This window comes from Dipodomys ordii, unplaced genomic scaffold (assembly GCF_000151885.1).
Source record: "Dipodomys ordii isolate 6190 unplaced genomic scaffold, Dord_2.0 Scaffold195, whole genome shotgun sequence".
Lineage (NCBI taxonomy): Eukaryota > Metazoa > Chordata > Mammalia > Rodentia > Heteromyidae > Dipodomys > Dipodomys ordii.
Genome location: NW_012267411.1, coordinates 251837 through 268973, shown reverse-complemented (window position 1 = coordinate 268973; position 17137 = coordinate 251837).

Here is a 17137-nt window from a genome sequence, read left to right as displayed (position 1 = left end):
CAGAGGGCCCTGAACCACCCACCCTTGGGGATCCTCTCCCTGAACAGGGCTCTGGGAAGACCTCCATGAGCTTCTTCAGAATGGCCTCCTTCAGTTAAAATTTCAAATATATTTTATTACCTTGTTTTGCATCTACATAAGTTATCTTTTCCCTAGATGTTCTTGAAAAAATTATTTTGGTGCCTAGGATCACAATTCCAGTTTCAGATTTTATACTTATATTAATGTATGATTTTTTTTTTGTTGTGCCTCAATTTCTTTCTGATTCCTTAGGGTAGCAGCAACTTTTGGGGAACTAAAATCAGTTCTCAGAGATGTATCCTCCTAATAAATGTGAAATGCTGAGCCTTATTTGTAAATACTTCGTGCACGTGTGCTTGTGTGTGTGTGTGTGTGTGTGTGTGTGTGTGTGTGTGTGTGACACTGCTTGCTGTTGGGGCTTGAAGTCAGGGCCTGAGTGCTGCCTCTCTGCTTTTTCACTCAAAGTTAGCATTCTACTTGAGACACAGTTCCACTTGTGAGAGAGGGGCTCCCAATGAACCACTTTGAGTAGTTAATTGGAGGTAAGAGTTCCATAGATTCTTTCACCTGTGCTGGCTTTGAACCGCAGTCCTCAGATTTCAACCTCCTGGGGAGCTAGGATTATAAATGAGCCACTGGCACCTAGCTTAACTACTTCTACTTTTATTTTGTGTATTTTTTTGTTTGTTTAATTGTAAAAATAGTGTATAGAGGGGTTACAGTTACAGGAGTAAGGTAATGAGTACATTTCCTATCAAGCATTGTTACCTCTTCCTTTGTTTTTCCCCTACCAGCCCTTCCCTCTATACCTCCCCAACTCCCCCCCTCTCCCACCCCCAAGTTGTAAAGTTTGTTTTCTACATAGTGTCTTGTACATCTCATTGTTACAATGGGTCATCCTGTATCCTTGTTTCAGCATTTTGTTATTTCCCTTCCCCTCCCCAAATTAGAAAAATGTATATACAAGATGCAGGGCACTGACATCAAATACAGTGAAAACAAGGATTATACTGTGGGGGAAGAACATACAAGAGAAACAGAAAAATCGCATAGGGCTGGGAAGGTGGCTCAGTGGTAGAGTGCTGGCCTTGCATGCATGAGGCCCTAGCTTCAATTCCTCAGTACCACATAAGCAGGAAAAAAAAAGCCGGAAGTGGGGCTGTGCCTCAAGTGGTAGATTGCTAGCCTTGAACTGAAGAGCTGAGGAACAGTGCCCAGGCCCAAAGTTCAGGCCCCATGACTGGACCCCCCCCCAAAAAAATTGCATAGTAAATTTTAGATACATTAAAAACAATAGCAAGAAAGCAAAAAACAAGTGTGTCCCTATCTTGGGTTCATTTCACTTAACATCATCATCTTATATGGTCATATGTACATAGCTTTTGACCTATTCTGCTTGTCCTTGACTTACACTAGTTATTGCAAATAAGGGAAACCATGGGACCTATGTTTCTTTGGGGCTGGCTTACTTCACTTAATATAATTTTTTCCAAGTCTTTCCATTTCCTAACAAATGGGACAATGTCATTCTTTCTGATGGAGGCATAAAATTTCATTGTGTATATATACCACATCTTCTTGATCTATTCATCTACTGAGTATTTTGTGTATTTTTTCTATGGTATATTGTTTTTAATTTCTTAGTCCTTATGATACATACATATACTGTCACACACAGACACATACATACTTTTATAAACCTGGTGGCCTAAGTCACACATTGGTCAATCTCACTTTTTATTTATTAGCAGAAATAAAATTGGAGCCAGGTGCCGGTGGCTCACACCTGTAATCCTAGTTACTCAAGAGACTGAGATCTGAGGATTTCGGTTCAAAGCTAGTCTAGACAGGAAAGTCTATGAGACTTTTTTTTTTCTATGAGACTCTTTATCTCCAAAAATCCAGAAAACCAGAAGTAGAACAGTGGCTTAAAGTGGTAGAATGCTAGTCTTGAGCAAAAGGAGTTCAGGGACAGTGCCTAGGCCCTGAGTTCAAGCTCCATAATTGACCAGAAAAAAAGAAAGAAAGGAAGAAAGAAAGAAGGAAAAAAAGAAAGAAAGAAAAAGAAAGGAAGGAAGGAAGGTAGGAAGGAAGGAAGGAAACAAGGAAGGAAGGAAGAAAGAAAAGAAAAAGAGAGGTAAAGAAAATTGGGTTAACTTCTAAGTACTGCTGTGGGTACCTTCCTGCCCCACCCCTCCAAGCTTCACCTATTTCTGACTTACAGCCCAAGATTTGTCACTGCCTGGTTTACCAATACCAGGAAACTGCCTGCCCAGCACTGCCAAGAGGTGTCTTATGGCCCTGATCTTTCCACTGCTCAGCACTTAGCCAGTAATCTAGTCTTTCAGAGCTCTCTCTTTTGTGCTGGGAAACAACTAACTTAAACCACACCGTTCATAAGCCATGTGAGCATCTGTTCTTAATGAGTAGTAGGGGCTGGGAAGATGGCTCAGTGGTAGAGCGCTTGCCTTGCATGCCTGAGGCCCTGGGTTCAATTCCTCAGCACCACATAAGCAAAATGAAAAAAGCCGGAAGTGGCACTGTGGCTCAAGTGGTTGAAAGCTGGCCTTGAGCTGAAGAGCTGAGGGACAGTGCCCAGGCCCAGAGTTTAGGCCCCACGACCGGACCAAAAAAAAAAAAAGAAAGAAATGTACTCATTAATGAGTAGTAATTTGAAACCAGGAGGCACGCACATGTGCAGAGCATTTCCCAGACCCGCCCCAGCCACAGGTGATACTTTCCCCCTTTAAACAAGGCAGCTTTTGGTGATGCCCTTCTAAATAGCCATTCTAGTTAAGGAGGGTCTGCAGGAAGACATCACTGCCAAGGCTGCACTATGCCTGAAATCTGCTGAAAACACTTCTCTATACATGGATCTCAAAATATCCCTGTGCCAGAGGTAAGCCAGTCTGATTTTGTAAATTAGTCCTTGGAGAGTGGGTGTAGAGCAGTATATTCTGAGACAGTCCTTTGAGGAAGGGTGAGAGAGAAGAATAAATAGAACAGCTGCTCCAGTGAGCACCACGAAGGGAGTCCCAGTAAAAAGCCAGAGAGGAACCAGGATCAAGGGCACAAAAAGGCCCACATTCTGGTTGGTGTCAGGCTGTATGGCAGCAGGGAGACCATGGAGGCAGCCTCCAAGAGGCCGGAGTGGTGACCAGAGTCACAGTGGGAATGGAAGGGCTCAGCCCGCCAGTGGTGTAGAAAGGGCAGAAGGAGACCCAGCGTGAGGTGGGCAATGATTTCCCATGGCACGCTGTGTTCATCCCGTGTTTCTGTCATTGTAAATCTCAGCAAGGTAGTTACTAAAGCTATGTTATCTATGTACACAGGAACTATTTCATTGTGAGAAAAACATGGGCTAATATTTAGAACATGAAAAACACTTCTATTCTCTGCCATTCATTCACAATTTCTTGAGGGCAATTAGTGTCTCACGAAACTTCCAAGACTAAAGCCAGAGCCTAGCCCTACAGGTGTTTAAGGGTGAGGATCTGAGGGTATGGAGACCGTTTTCCTAGGTATCCAAGATAAGCTGATGGAAGCACACAGTTCTTGAAATTTTTTGTTGGCCCAATTTATGTGGCTAATTCATGTGTCCCATGTCCTGTGTTAATAGTAGACAAAAAGGTAGCAGATTCCTCTTCACAAAATCTGTGGAAAGCTCGGTGCTGGTGGCTCATGCCTGCAATCCTAGCTATTCAGGAGGCTGAGATCTGAGGATTAAGGCTGTGAGACACTTATCTCCAATTAACCACCTGAAACCCAGAAGTGGAGCTGAGGCTCAAAGTGCTTTGCTGCTTAACCTTAAGCATAAAAGCTCAGGGGTAAAACCCAGGCCTTCAGCTGACAAAAAATTTAAGTCTATGGGTATGTCTTCTAGTGGTCTTATAAGACCTGCAGGAATGTAACTCCATTTACTTTTAGCTAAAGCCCTAAATTTAATGTTTTTCATTAGTTTCATTGCTACATTGCCACAGTGGTAAAAAAAAAAAAATGGAAGCACACCTAATTTAGGCAGAGAGTGCAGTGAAAAAAGTAAGACCTTGATAATTCAGTATACCTGACTTCAAATACTTGCTTTGCTTTTGCTTAGCTGTGTTTGCTATGAGCAATTGATTCCAGGCTTAGTTTTTCTAAAGGCAAAGGAAGTTATTCTCTTCCTTGTAGGGCTGTTGTCAAGGTAAGTGAAGGTGTGGAAAGAGACTTTGTAGCCTTAATATTTCTAGGAACAGCTTCAGGCTGAGTCGAATATCAATCGTGCAGATTTAATCCTGAAGCCATTATCTACATGACAAAATGGCCCAGGACCTCCTGGGAAATATTAGTGCTGTCAACTCTTCTAGGACATTGTATTTGCTCTGAGCTCATCTCCAAAGAGTAGCCGTTTTCCATTCTCTAGTTTTCTTCACTATAATTTTAAAAGGATCTATCTGCCTAAGCTTTTTACCATGGCATTCAAGGCCTTTTCTATTTTGGCTCTCCCCCAAGTTTCTTTAGTTCTCCTTAACAATTTCAGTAGTAGCTTCCTCTTACACCATGATATTGAACATCTCCGCATCTTTGAACACCTTGTTTTCTTTATCTGTGATCCAAGCCTGCTAAACTGAGAACTAGCCTTAAAAATACTCAGCTGTCCCTGACCGTTGATTGATTTCTTCCTTCCTTTGACAGTTATTGATCAGCTCATTGTTTGTTAAAAACTTGGTTGTACAAGATAAGAAGGTGCTGTAAAGCCTTACAAAATCCTCAGATAGTTAATCATTTCTTTCTTGTAAGTATCTTGGACATGTTTCTATTCCATATCATGCTGTACTGTCAGTATTTGTTTCTTTTCCTTGGCAGACTGAGTTTCAGTTGGGCGCAGTAGTATATGCCCGTAATCTCAGCTGTTCAAAAAGCAGAGGCTGGAGGATGGAGAGTTTATGGCCAGCCCTGGGCAATTTAGTAAGATCTTATCTTGAAAACAAAAAAGTGCTGGAGCCATAGTTAAGTGATAAAGTACTTAAGTGTGAGGCCCTGGGTCTTATTCCCCTTTAAAAAAAAAAAGCGGGGTGGGGGGGGGCTGGCAAGGTGGCTCAGTGGTAGAGTGCTTGCCTTGCATGCATGAGGCCCTATGTTCGATTCCTCAGCACCACATAAGCAGAAGCCAGAAATGGCGCTGTGGCTCAAGTGGTAGAGTGCTAGCCTTGAGCTAAAGAGCTGAGGGACATGGGCTGGGAAGGTGGATCAGTGGTAGAGTGCTTGCCTTGAATACCTGAGGCCCTGGGTTCGACTCCTCAGCACCACATAAGCAAAAAGAAAAAAGCCGGAAGTGGCACTGTGGCTCAAGTGGTAGAGTGCTAGCCTTAAGAGCTGAGGGACAGCGCCCAGGCCCAGAGTTCAGGCCCCATGACTGGACCCAAAAAGAAAAAAAAGAAAAAAGCTGGAAGTGGTGCTGTGGCTCAAGTGGTAGAGTGCTAGCCTTGAGCTGAAAGCTGAGGGACAGCGCCCAGGCCCAGAGTTCAGGCCACGACAGACAAAAAAATTAAATTATAAACTGAGAAAGGTTAAAAATAAATTTCCAAAGAACAAGGCATACATCTTATTTTTCCTTTTGCAAAGATCCAGTAACACAGTCTGTATGCAAGAGCTTTTGCTAAAATAGACTACAAACAAAAACATATATGATATAACTCTGAAAGTCAAAATTTATATACACAAATGCCCCAAATCATTGGTAGAGATAATAAGTTGAAGGAAGAGATGCCAATGTAGGTTGGAGTTGAGGAAAGTTTCATGAAGTTGCTGTGGGTCTTGAGTTAGACCTTAAAGCAAAGGATATTAAAGTCAATCAAGAGATTCCAAATGGAAAGAGAGGGAAAATCATTAGAAAACAGTTGAGAGGCACTAGACTGACAAATTTTAGATCCAGGAGTAGCTCAAAACAGAACAAAGTGAATCCCCAGCTCTTTCTATAAGTCTGGGTTGTTTTCTTAACACTTTTTGTTCATCTTTCTTTGGTTTTATCCCGGGAAGCATGTAGAAGAAGAAAGCGTTATTATTGTCAATTTATAAATGAGGAAACTGAGAATGGAGAACTGAAATGAGTTTGAGTTTTCCATCTCTAGACAGCAAGTGGCAGGGCCAGGTTCCGTACATGTATAACTCACCCCACTGCATGCTATTCTCTGCTGGATTAATGTGGGGTCCTCTTAACTCCTATCCCCACAAGAAAGGCAAGGCAGAAGAACAGAGCTTCATGTGGAGAACCAAAGACCTTCCTAGTGAAGAACTATATCATGCTAGTGAGACTAAGACAAAAGCTTATAGGAAAAGAAAAAATATATATTCTCATGTTTTGTTTTTTTCCATTGTGGGGCCTGAACTCTGGGTCTGGATGCTGTCCCTCAGCTCTTCAGCTCAAGGCAGCACTCTACCAATTGAGCCACAGCCCCACTTCTAGCTTTTTTTGTTTATGTAGTGCTGAGGAATCAAACCCAGAGCCTCATGCATGTGAGGCAAGCATTCTACCACTGAGCTACTTTGCCAGCCCTCATGTTTTGAAGTAGTTTGTTTCTTAGTTAAGTACAAACTATTTAGTAAGGATTTATGCAGCTGTTTGTTTATACATTATTGAATTAATTTCTCTTGAGAGGATATAAAGCATGTGTTGATCCACTATAAACTGCTTGTTTCTGCAATCAAGGAGTTGCTTCTGAATTTCTTAGAGGAATTATTCTTTATGTAGCCAACTTTCACTATACTGTTTCTCTAAATGGCACATTTACTTTGAGGAAGAGGATTATTTACTCTAGTGATTTAGTAAGTTGCTTCTTTAGTACATCAGAAGATTATTGCAATAAAATTTGCCTGATATTTTAAAGAATCAAAAAGGCTTTATCTTGCTAGTGTTGTTAATTCATAGAACAGGTGCTCTACATGGAACTGTGTGTCTGTGGTCTGGGATACTCCGCTGCTGTTCAATGACAGCTTTTTTTCTCCATCTTTCTCCCTGATACGCTGTCCACTGCCTTTCCTCCTTCCACCTTTCCTTCCTTTAGAATTGGACTTTGTGGGGTGTCTGGCAGATAAATCTTTCACATATGGACCAGATGGACTTTCTAATTCCTTTCTAAAAGGTGATTTCATCCTGTGGAAGAAACTTTTTCGAGAAAGTTTGCGTTGGTGTGCTGACTTTCAAAGCAGATGATCTACCTATGGAGTCAGATTTGGGTAGAGAAAGGAATTATTTGAATAATCAAAGTCAACAGCCACCACTGTCTCTGAGACGGCTATTTAAACCTTCACAAGCACACAACCATCCACTTGGCAACTTGAGGCTGCTCAGATATTTACTTCACATTGCAAGTAGTTCCAGACATAAATTTTTAGCCTGTTAGTAGAATCAATCCAAAATATGCTCATAGCTTAACTCAGGAATGCACCAGCAACTTCTAAATCAGTTTTAATAAGAAAAAATACTATTTTGAAGAAATAGAAAATAAGGTCAAGTAAAATGATGGTAAGTTTAGTTCCTACCTGAAACACACTTGGAGCTTCAGCAATAGTGAAGTAAAGGTGAGGCAGGCAGTCCAGTTCTAATACAGGGTCCATCTACTTGGGTGTACAGGCTCTGCATGCATCCATATGTATAGGGATGTCTATATATAGGTTATATAAGATGGTGGGCAAATTACCTCTCTGTCAGCTTTAATAATTAACTTTCATTAACTTTTACAACAATGGAAAGACTCCAGTGTGGTCTTGACCTTTGGGACTCTGATCAGCGGTAGTGATGATGACAACAGCTCCTCAAGTTCCTTGTGAGATTAAACCACCCACTGCATATGTGTATGTGTGTGTGTATGAAAGAGAGAGAGAGTCAGACAGAGAGGCAGAGAGGCAGAGAGGCAGAGAGGCAGAGAGGCAGAGAGACAGAGAGACAGAGAGATGACTTCATTGGTTTGCGGAGTTTTACACAACAGATATAAAAAAAAGTCAAAGTGTTATCTCCCTGACATTTTACCTACCATTTTAGAAGGGAGTTCAGGGGTGTTGTTTCTTGGCTGGATGACTCCATGAAAGTCATAGGAGCTGCAAAAGAGTTGTGTACAGGTTAACTCCTAGTACAATAAAGTTCCTTGCTAGGAACACTGTTTCAACTCCAAGCAACAGTCCTATGTTTGCATTCCGATTTTAGGTCCCATCATGGCTCTGGCTAAGAGCAAAAACAACCTAGTTACTAAAGCTGACATGATTGTTTTCAGTGCTCATCTTACTAACCCTCTTTGCATTTGACCCTGTTACTACTTACTCTTCCTCAAAATCTACTCCTTTTAAAATTTGAGAATAATGCTCCCCCTTCACACTTCATCCACAACTCCTCCTGCTCAGCTCCTTCCTCCACATTCCTCAAGGTTCTGTCCTGGCCTCTTTTCTGTTCTCCCCCTTTTCAGCCAGTGTTTCTAAAGTCTTCTAAAGAAGAGCCCAGTGTTTCCCTTCAGATTTCTAACTCTAGTCCTGAAGATCCATATATTTAAAGATTCACTTATCATCTTCCCAGTTGGATGTCTGGCTGACATTTCAAACTTGACACATCCAAATTTCCTTTCCCAATTCTGCTTCTCTCAACTTCCCCTTTCCAGAAAAGAACACTCTCGTTTGCTCATCTCTAGCCAATCCATAGCCAAACCCTGCTGAACCTATCTCCCAAATTATTATTATAAAGCCACTGCTTAATCTCATCTCTACTCTCTTCTGCTGCCTGAGCTACCATGGCTCACAAGAGCCCCTTGCTGCCCATCTTCCTTCCATTCTTAATCCTCCCCATCACTTTCCACCCAATAGACAACACACCCTTCATCCTACTGTCTTCATAAGACTAATGACTATATACAGGATGAAAGGCTCCAAAGTCTTGCACGATATTACCCTGTCCAACGTTCCCACCTCAACTAGTCGCTGCTGTCAACATGTCTTATCCATCCCTACCATGTGACCCCTTTTAGTCTCCTGGATTTGCCTTCCAGACATCTTCCCTCTGCTTGAATGCACTCCTTCTCCCCCTCTATGTGTTACTTGGCTTCAATATCACATCCTCAGAGAATCTTTGATTTTCCAACTTCAATAGCCCTTTTATGACATTCTTTATAGTATCTGTTAAAAAAAATAGCATCATGGGGTGGGGGGTGTAGTTGTGGAGATGGGAGGGAAGGGATGGTAGGGGAAAAACAAAGGAGGAGGCAACAATGCTTGATAAGAAATGTACTCATTACCTTGCTCACACAATTGTAACCCCTCTGTACAGTATTTTCATAGGAAAAAAACTTATTTTAAAAAATAGCATCACAATTCATGCATCCACAGTTACATCCTTGTGTAATTTTCAGGCCCTGCTTAGGATAGCCATTATATGTGGGTAGGAGGCTCTCTTGCTCACTACTGCATCCCCAGTAGCTACAAAATAGTACTCACTGAACAACCACTCCATAAATATTTGTTGAATCACAGTTAAATGAATGAATTGTATTTGATGTAACACCATTTCAAAAGAATCTGGACAAAGACACCAGAGTTGGTTCTAAATTAATGTTTTTAATACCTGAGTGGTAAATGCACTAATTGAATTAGTTATATTGTCTGTCATTTATGTGCTGATTTGAATAATAGTAGCTAAATTTAACTCAGTGGTTACTATGATCCAGAAATTGTGCAATGTATTTTACTGTGTTTATCCCATTTAGTTGTCAAAAAAATTGAATTTTTTTGAAACTCTTTTTTTTTGGGGGGGGGGAGGGTCCTGTTGTGGGGCCTGAACTCTGGCCCTGGGCGCTGTCCCTCAGCTCTTCAGCTCAAGGCTAGCACTCTACTACTTGAGCCACAGCGCCACTTCCAGCTTTTTCTCTTTATGCTTATGTGTTGCTGAGGAATCGAACCCAGGGCCTCACGCATGCAAGGCAAGTGCTCTACCACTGAGCCACCTTCCCAGCCCCTGAATTTTTTTTGTATGTGTGCTGGTCCTGGGGCTTGAACTTGGAACCAAGATGCTTTTCCTGAGCTTTTTTTTTTTTGCTCAGAGTTAGTGTTCTACTATTTGAGTCTCTTCCAGCCGTTTTTCTTTTTTTCTGTAAGTGGTTAATTGGAGATAAGACTGTAATGGACTTTCCTGCCTAGGCTGGCTTTGTACTGGGATCCTCAGATCTCAGCCTCCTGAATAGCTAGGATTACAGGCATGAGCCACTGGTGCCTGGTTAACAACACTATCTTACCAAGCTGAAGATACACATCTTCTAAATCTTAAGGAATTCCATGTATTCCTGCATGCTTATAGTAGTACTAACAATAAAATAAATAGAAAATGAAATATCCTAATAGTACTAACAATACAATAAATAGAAAATGAGATATCCTAAATGTTCCTTTACAGAAAATGGATAAACAAATAAATGCTTTGTTCATAAAATGGTATTTCATACAATAATAAACTAATGTATTGAAGCTTCACATAAACATATAAGCTTATCTCCCAAATCAAAGGAAAAAAAACAAGTTACTAAAGGATAGGTCCATTAAACTATGTTTATAGAAAGTTTAAAAGCATGGGCTAGGAAGGTGGCTCAGTGGTAGAGCACTTGCCTTGCATGCTCAAGGCCCTGGGTTCAATTCCTCAGCACCACATAAGCAAAAAGAAAAAAGCCGGAAGTGGCGCTGTGGCTCAAGTGGTAGAGCGCTAGCCTTGAGCTGAAGAGCTGAAGGACAGAGCCCAGGCCCAGAGTTCAGGCCCCACGACCGGACCCCCCCCCCAAAAAAAAAGCATGTAGAATTGTTGGGCCACATGATAATTCTATTTTTAATATTTTGAGGAGTTTCCTTGCTGCTTTCCATATGGTTATACCTATTTCCATGGTCTCTATATCAATTTATAGCAATCTCCCTTCTGAGTTTATATCCAAAGGAAATGAAATCTGTATGTCAAAGAGATAGTCTCAAACACATTGCATCTTTATTCACAAGAGCTAAGATGTGGAGATCTAACTGTCCATTAGCAGATGAACAGAAAATTGGGATATAAACACACAACAGAGTGCTATTCATTTATAAAGAATAAGTTAATCTGGGCGTGTGCAGGAACAGAGACAAAGCTGGAGGACATTAAGCTAAGTGAAATAAGCCAGGCACACAGAAAAAAAAACACTGTATGCTATCACTGTGGAATGTAAAAAAACAAATCAAGAATACAAAGGAGGTGGCTATTAGGAACTAGGATGTAGAAAATGGAGAAATGTTAGTCAAAACATAGAACCTTTCAGTTCTAAGATACTGGAGATTTAATGGAGAGCATGGTGACTACTTAACATTATTGTATAAGTGAGGTTTTCTAAGGGAAGAGATCTTTAGTGTTCTCAACCCACAGGGCATGCCCAGTGCACAAACACCAGTACACAAAAAGTAACAATATGAGCCAATTAATGTATTCATTAGCTTGACTATGTCACTTAAAATATATACATAGATCAAATAGTTACATTGTATTCTTTAAATTTCTGTTTTATGTCTGAAAAGAGAAAGAACATGATATCACACACCTGTAATCTCAGTACTCTGAAGGCTAAATAAGGAGGATTTTTGAGTTTGAAGCCAGCCTGGGTTATAATGAGACCCTGTCAAAAAGAAGGGGGGTTGGGAAGGTTGCTCAGTGGTAAGTGCTTGCCTTGCATGCATGAGGCCCTGGGTTCAATTCCTCAGCAGCACATAAGCAGAAAGAGCTGGAAGTGGCGCTATGGTTTAAGTAGTAGAGCGCTAGCCTTGAGCTGGAGAGCTGAGGGACAGTGTCCAGGCCCAGAGTGCAGGCCCCACAACAAAAAAAAAGTAGGGGGAGGGAGGGAGGAAGGAAGGAGGAAGGGAAAGAGAAATTTCAGTTTTTTCCTCAATAAATTAGGGAACTACGGCTTTATAAAATGGAGTCACTCAAGGCTGAAAGCTGATGATCTGTGCCTGCTCTCCTCAGGGACACAAATCAGTCAACTACAAAGTATGTCTTACAAGTAGTGAAAAATGCAAATCTTAGCCGGTGGCTCGCACCTGTAATCCTAACTACTCAGGAGGATCGTGGTTCAAAGCCAGCCCAGACAGGAAAGTCCGTGAGACTCTTACCTCCAATAAACCACTTAGAAAACTGGAAGTGGCGCTGTGGCTCAAGTGGTAGAACGCTAGCCTTGAGCTGAAGAGCAGAGGGACAGCGCGCAGGCCCACAGTTCAAGCCCTATGACTGACAAAAAAAAAACAAAACCAAAAAACCAAAAAACAAATCTCAAAGGGCATTTTGATTAGTTTTGAATGCTTGTGCTCGCATGTATTCATTTTCTATTGATCCTTTAACAAATTACTACATATACTTCATATAACAGAAACTTCCTATACTTTCTTAGTCAGAAGTCTGATAATAGGTCTTAACTAGATTAAAATCACAGTGCTATCAAGGGTGTATTCCTTTAGCTCTGGTGGAGAGCCTCTTGTCTAATTTTCTACAGGCTACTCAAATTCCCTCTACCATCTTCAAAGCTAACAACATCATTCCATCTCTCTGAGCTTTCTCTTCAGGTCTCTCCCTCTCTCATACACCATATCTAAGAAAGGTTCTCAGTTGTTGTTTTAAGTGCTATAGATAATATCCAGAACCTTACATTTACTGGGCCAGAGGTTTACCACTGAGTTATATCTCCAGTCAGCTCTCTGCTTATAGGAGTTCAGATTGGTTGCATTTAGATAACCTCCACATTTCAAGGTTCTTAACTCTCCGCTTCCCTGCCCGAGGGCTTGAACGCAGGGCTTGAACTCAGGGCCTGAGGTCTGTCCTGAGCCTTTCCGTGCTCAAGGCTAGGCTCTACCACTTAAGCCACAGTGTCAGTTCAGGCTTTTTCTGAGTAGTTTATTGGAGATAAGAGTCTCATAGACTTTCCTGCCTGAGCTAGCTTTGAACCACGATCCTCAGATCTCAGCCTCTTGAGTAGCTAGGATTATTAAAGGCGTGAACTACCAGCACTTAGCAGTTCTTAACCTTAATCACATCAACCAAGCTTGTAAGGATATATATGTATATGTATACATATATGTGTGTATACATATATGTATATATAAGGATATATATGTATATGTGTGTGTATATATATATATACTTCATGTGTTCATTAGCTTGACAGTGTCACATATATATATACATATATGCATATATATAAGGATAAATATGTATATATCCTTACATGGTGGAAGATATGTATATATATGTATATATATATGTATATGTATATATGTACATCTCCACAGGGTTGTCATATTAGAACCTTCAGGAAGCACTACTCTGTATCTCTGTTTCCCTCCCAGCAAAGTAGATAACCTTTCCATTGTCACAGGTAATTGCTTCATGCCTTTCCTTAGTTAACCTCAGCGAACTCCCAGAGGCAATCTCTGTTCTGATTTCTATCATCTCTGGTTAGTTTGGCCTGTTCCAGAACTTTATATAAAGGGACATACAGTATGTTCTATTTTGTGTCTGGCTTCTGTGTCATAGCTTAGTAATTTTACAGTATGCTATATTGTTATATGTATCAGTTGTCATTCTTTATTATTATTGGGTAGTATCCCATTCTATGAATGGGTTAGTTACAATTTGTTCAGAAGTCTCTTGTTGTAAAGATATATGGTTAATAGCTTGAAGCAACTAAAACATGCAAGATTTGGGGGGGGCACATACTTTAATTTCTCTTCAGTAATGAAAAGATTGCTAGACCATCTGAAAGAAATATATTTAACTCTATGTGAAACTGCTGAAAAGTGGTCTTGCAAATTAAAATTCCCACCAACAATGCATGAGAATTTTAGTTTTTTTCTCCATATTCACCAACATTTGGGATCACCCTATGGTGGGTGTATATAATTATTAAGGTGTTGTTCAGAGTGATTGCTGTTTCATAAATCAGGTAATGAATATATTTCTTTTTTGGACAATGTTACTCCTTTTTGTTTCTTAAAAACAAAAAACAGATGAAAAAAAACTTTTTCTTTAAAGTTTAGCCCAAGTGTCATAAAGTTAAACCTTTGGTTATACATTATTATTATTTTGGTGACTGCATTATTTTAACTTAGAAGAACATTTAAACTAATAACAGGTGAATCTGACTATAACAAAGTTGTTGCCTTATTTATATATCCTTGGAAGCAAATCCAAATTCTATATTGTCAACTTTTATTCTTGTGATTAATATGATGCTCCAAATTAAAGAGTTCCCCTGGAACTCTTTGCTTTCTGGTGATGGTCTGTGTTTATTTATCTTTCTATCCTAAACATGTAGGAGGGTGCTGAGCATATAGCTAGTGCCCAATAAGGCTGATGAGCCAATAAACAAATAAGCATATTGATTTAATACACAAATATCAAAGACTAGAATTACCAATTTCTGTCTTTTTAATAGATTAGAGTTTCAAATTTGGTTGAAATCTTAATGTTATTTTATCTTTTCCAAATTTGGATTGAAATGTATTTTTCATTGTTTTCCATTTATGGTGGAATAGGTTTGTTTCAGAAGAAAATTGGTATTTGTAAAAAGCAAAACAAAAACAAAAATCACTAAATGAGAGGATGAAGGAATTTTTGGTAGCTGTGTTCTGCTAAACCATCAAGTTTTCATTTCCAATGCTGTTCCAGATCTGATAACACATGTCTTGCCATACTATTGAAAGAGATGTTGATGTTTGGTAACAGGAAGTCACCCTATGTTGCAACATAACATTCTGTACTGAATGGCCTCCCTTCTGCCCTCTTTCAGAAGGAAGAACATCATTCAACGTCAGTTTAAATATAATCAAAATGCCTGGCTTGGCACTCCCTGAGATGTGGTAAGAATAATTCAGGAAATCTGCTACTGCTCTGCAAAGACATGTGTGTATTGTGTAGGTGCTGTGTTGTATATGTTGTGTATATGTGTGCAAGAGTAAAATCCCATACTTTGCATCAGATTCTTAAAAGTTAAAGCAATATGAAAAGTTATGGAGCAGAGTTTACAGATTCCATCTGTTTTGATGTATTGATCAGTTATGAGGCTTGGTGAAAAGCCAAAAATTAGTGGGGTCATTTGAATAACTCAATGTTTCTTCTTCTAAGTTATCCATTCTACCATATTCCAATGAAAGCATCAAAACAAACTTCCTGGTATAAGGCAGCTATGGTCGTAATTATTCACACACACACACACACACAAAAATGGGCAGAAATAAAACCTGGGGGCAAATCTCTTAGTCATGGGAAGAGCAACATTTGGCTCCCAGTTCTGCCTTGGTTTCAAAGCGTCCTGATTTTTCAGTAAACTTGGTGGCCCTTTCAAAGACCCACTAGGACCATACAAAACACCTTTTTCTGTTACTGCTTGGAAATTGAGACGGTTATTCTTCTCTTTGTCTTAAGATTTATCCCCAAAGTTGTCTATTCAATCAAAGAAAGCAACTCCTCAGTTTCATAGGCGTCTCTATGAGACCGTATCAGGCTTATATGTGGAGACACACATTTCGGAATGTAGAGAAAAGAGCAGAAGTAATAAATCATAATCACATAGAAACAGATTCAATTTTTCCAGTATCTTTTATTTTAGTTAAATTTGGGACTAGGGAGTACACGTGAGGAACAAGAAGTAATCACGATGACTACAGGTGTAGGGCATTCTTCCTCTACTGGAAGGCTTGGTGATGTAGTAGAAGTGCATCCTGCTCAGAGTTCTGTGTGGGGTGGGGTCGAGGATGGAATGAGAAGGCAGATGAAGGCATCTAGAGGAAGTACACACTGTACCATCTCCACAACACACTCATGATTCTCCTGTGTACTTCCTTGATTGCTCATATTTCAATTTGTTTTATGATGGGTCGCTGCACAGTAAGACTTCTCATAGCAATATTGGAACGAAGGGTTGCATTTTATATATTTAAATATAGCATTCTTTCACCTTTTGCCCTCATCAGGTTAGACCTCCCTGCCACTGCCAGAGTCGTCAGTCAGAGGTGGGACTCTCAGTAAAATAATGGGTGTGTGGAGTGGGTGTGGGCTGGGATGGCTGGAGCTGTCATTTTGAAATTACCTTCCACTTTATTGCCAACATTATTTAACATTTTGGAAGTGTGCCAGGCTTCATCTTTGGGATAAAAGAGTTGACTGGCTAGATTTCCCACCAGTCTACTATGATAGATTTTTCTGCTAAACAGTAAAGATGTCTCCTATCAATTTTGTCTGCCTAAGTCCCAATAGTTTGATAATAATACATTGAATCCCTTTTTTCATTTCTCTGCCAAATTGAATGGTTCTTTTCCTCATCTTTTCACTTGCTTCCTGGAACTCTCCTCTTTTGCCTTGAATGGTTTTAAGTTTCCTTTCATTTTCTTAACAGTTGCCAGTCTCACTCTAGCTAGGTTCCCCTCTGGCCATTACCTCTGGTTCCCCAGAGCTTAGTTGGTTTTTGTTGTTGTTGTTTTTCATAAGGCCTGAACTCTGGGCCTGGGCACTGTCCCTCAGCTCTTCAGCTCAAGGCTAGAACTCTACCATTTGAGCTACAGTCTCCTTCTGGCTTTTTCTGTTTATGTGGTGCTGAGGAATCAAACCCAGGGCCTCATACATGCTAGGCAAGCGCTCTACCACTGAGCCACCTTCCCAGGCCCAGAACTTAGTTTTAATGCTCTGATCTTTTCAACTGTATGCACACCTACTCCTTGGGGAAGTTTATTTTCTTTACGAGGACCATTGTAAAATCAGCATCTTTGGTCTTCACCACTCATTCACATGCAGATCTTTATGTGTTGGCCACTTCCAGGAATGCCCCTGTTCAGTGACCCTGTAGTTCCTCACACTCAAAATGTCAAAAGTTTTATGCAGTGGCTTGAACCAATAATGTGGCTTCAGTGTCATTTTGGCAAGATAAAAACAATAACATCATTCCTGTGGCCAGATAAAAATATTTGATTCTGAGAGTTAAAGGTTTTTTTCCTAAAGTATATACTATGTGTTTGACAATATTTTTATGGAGATACACAGGGTAAAAATCAAAGTCCCTTTCCATCACCCCATTTTATATTTCAATAACCAAAGCTAGTCAAGAAT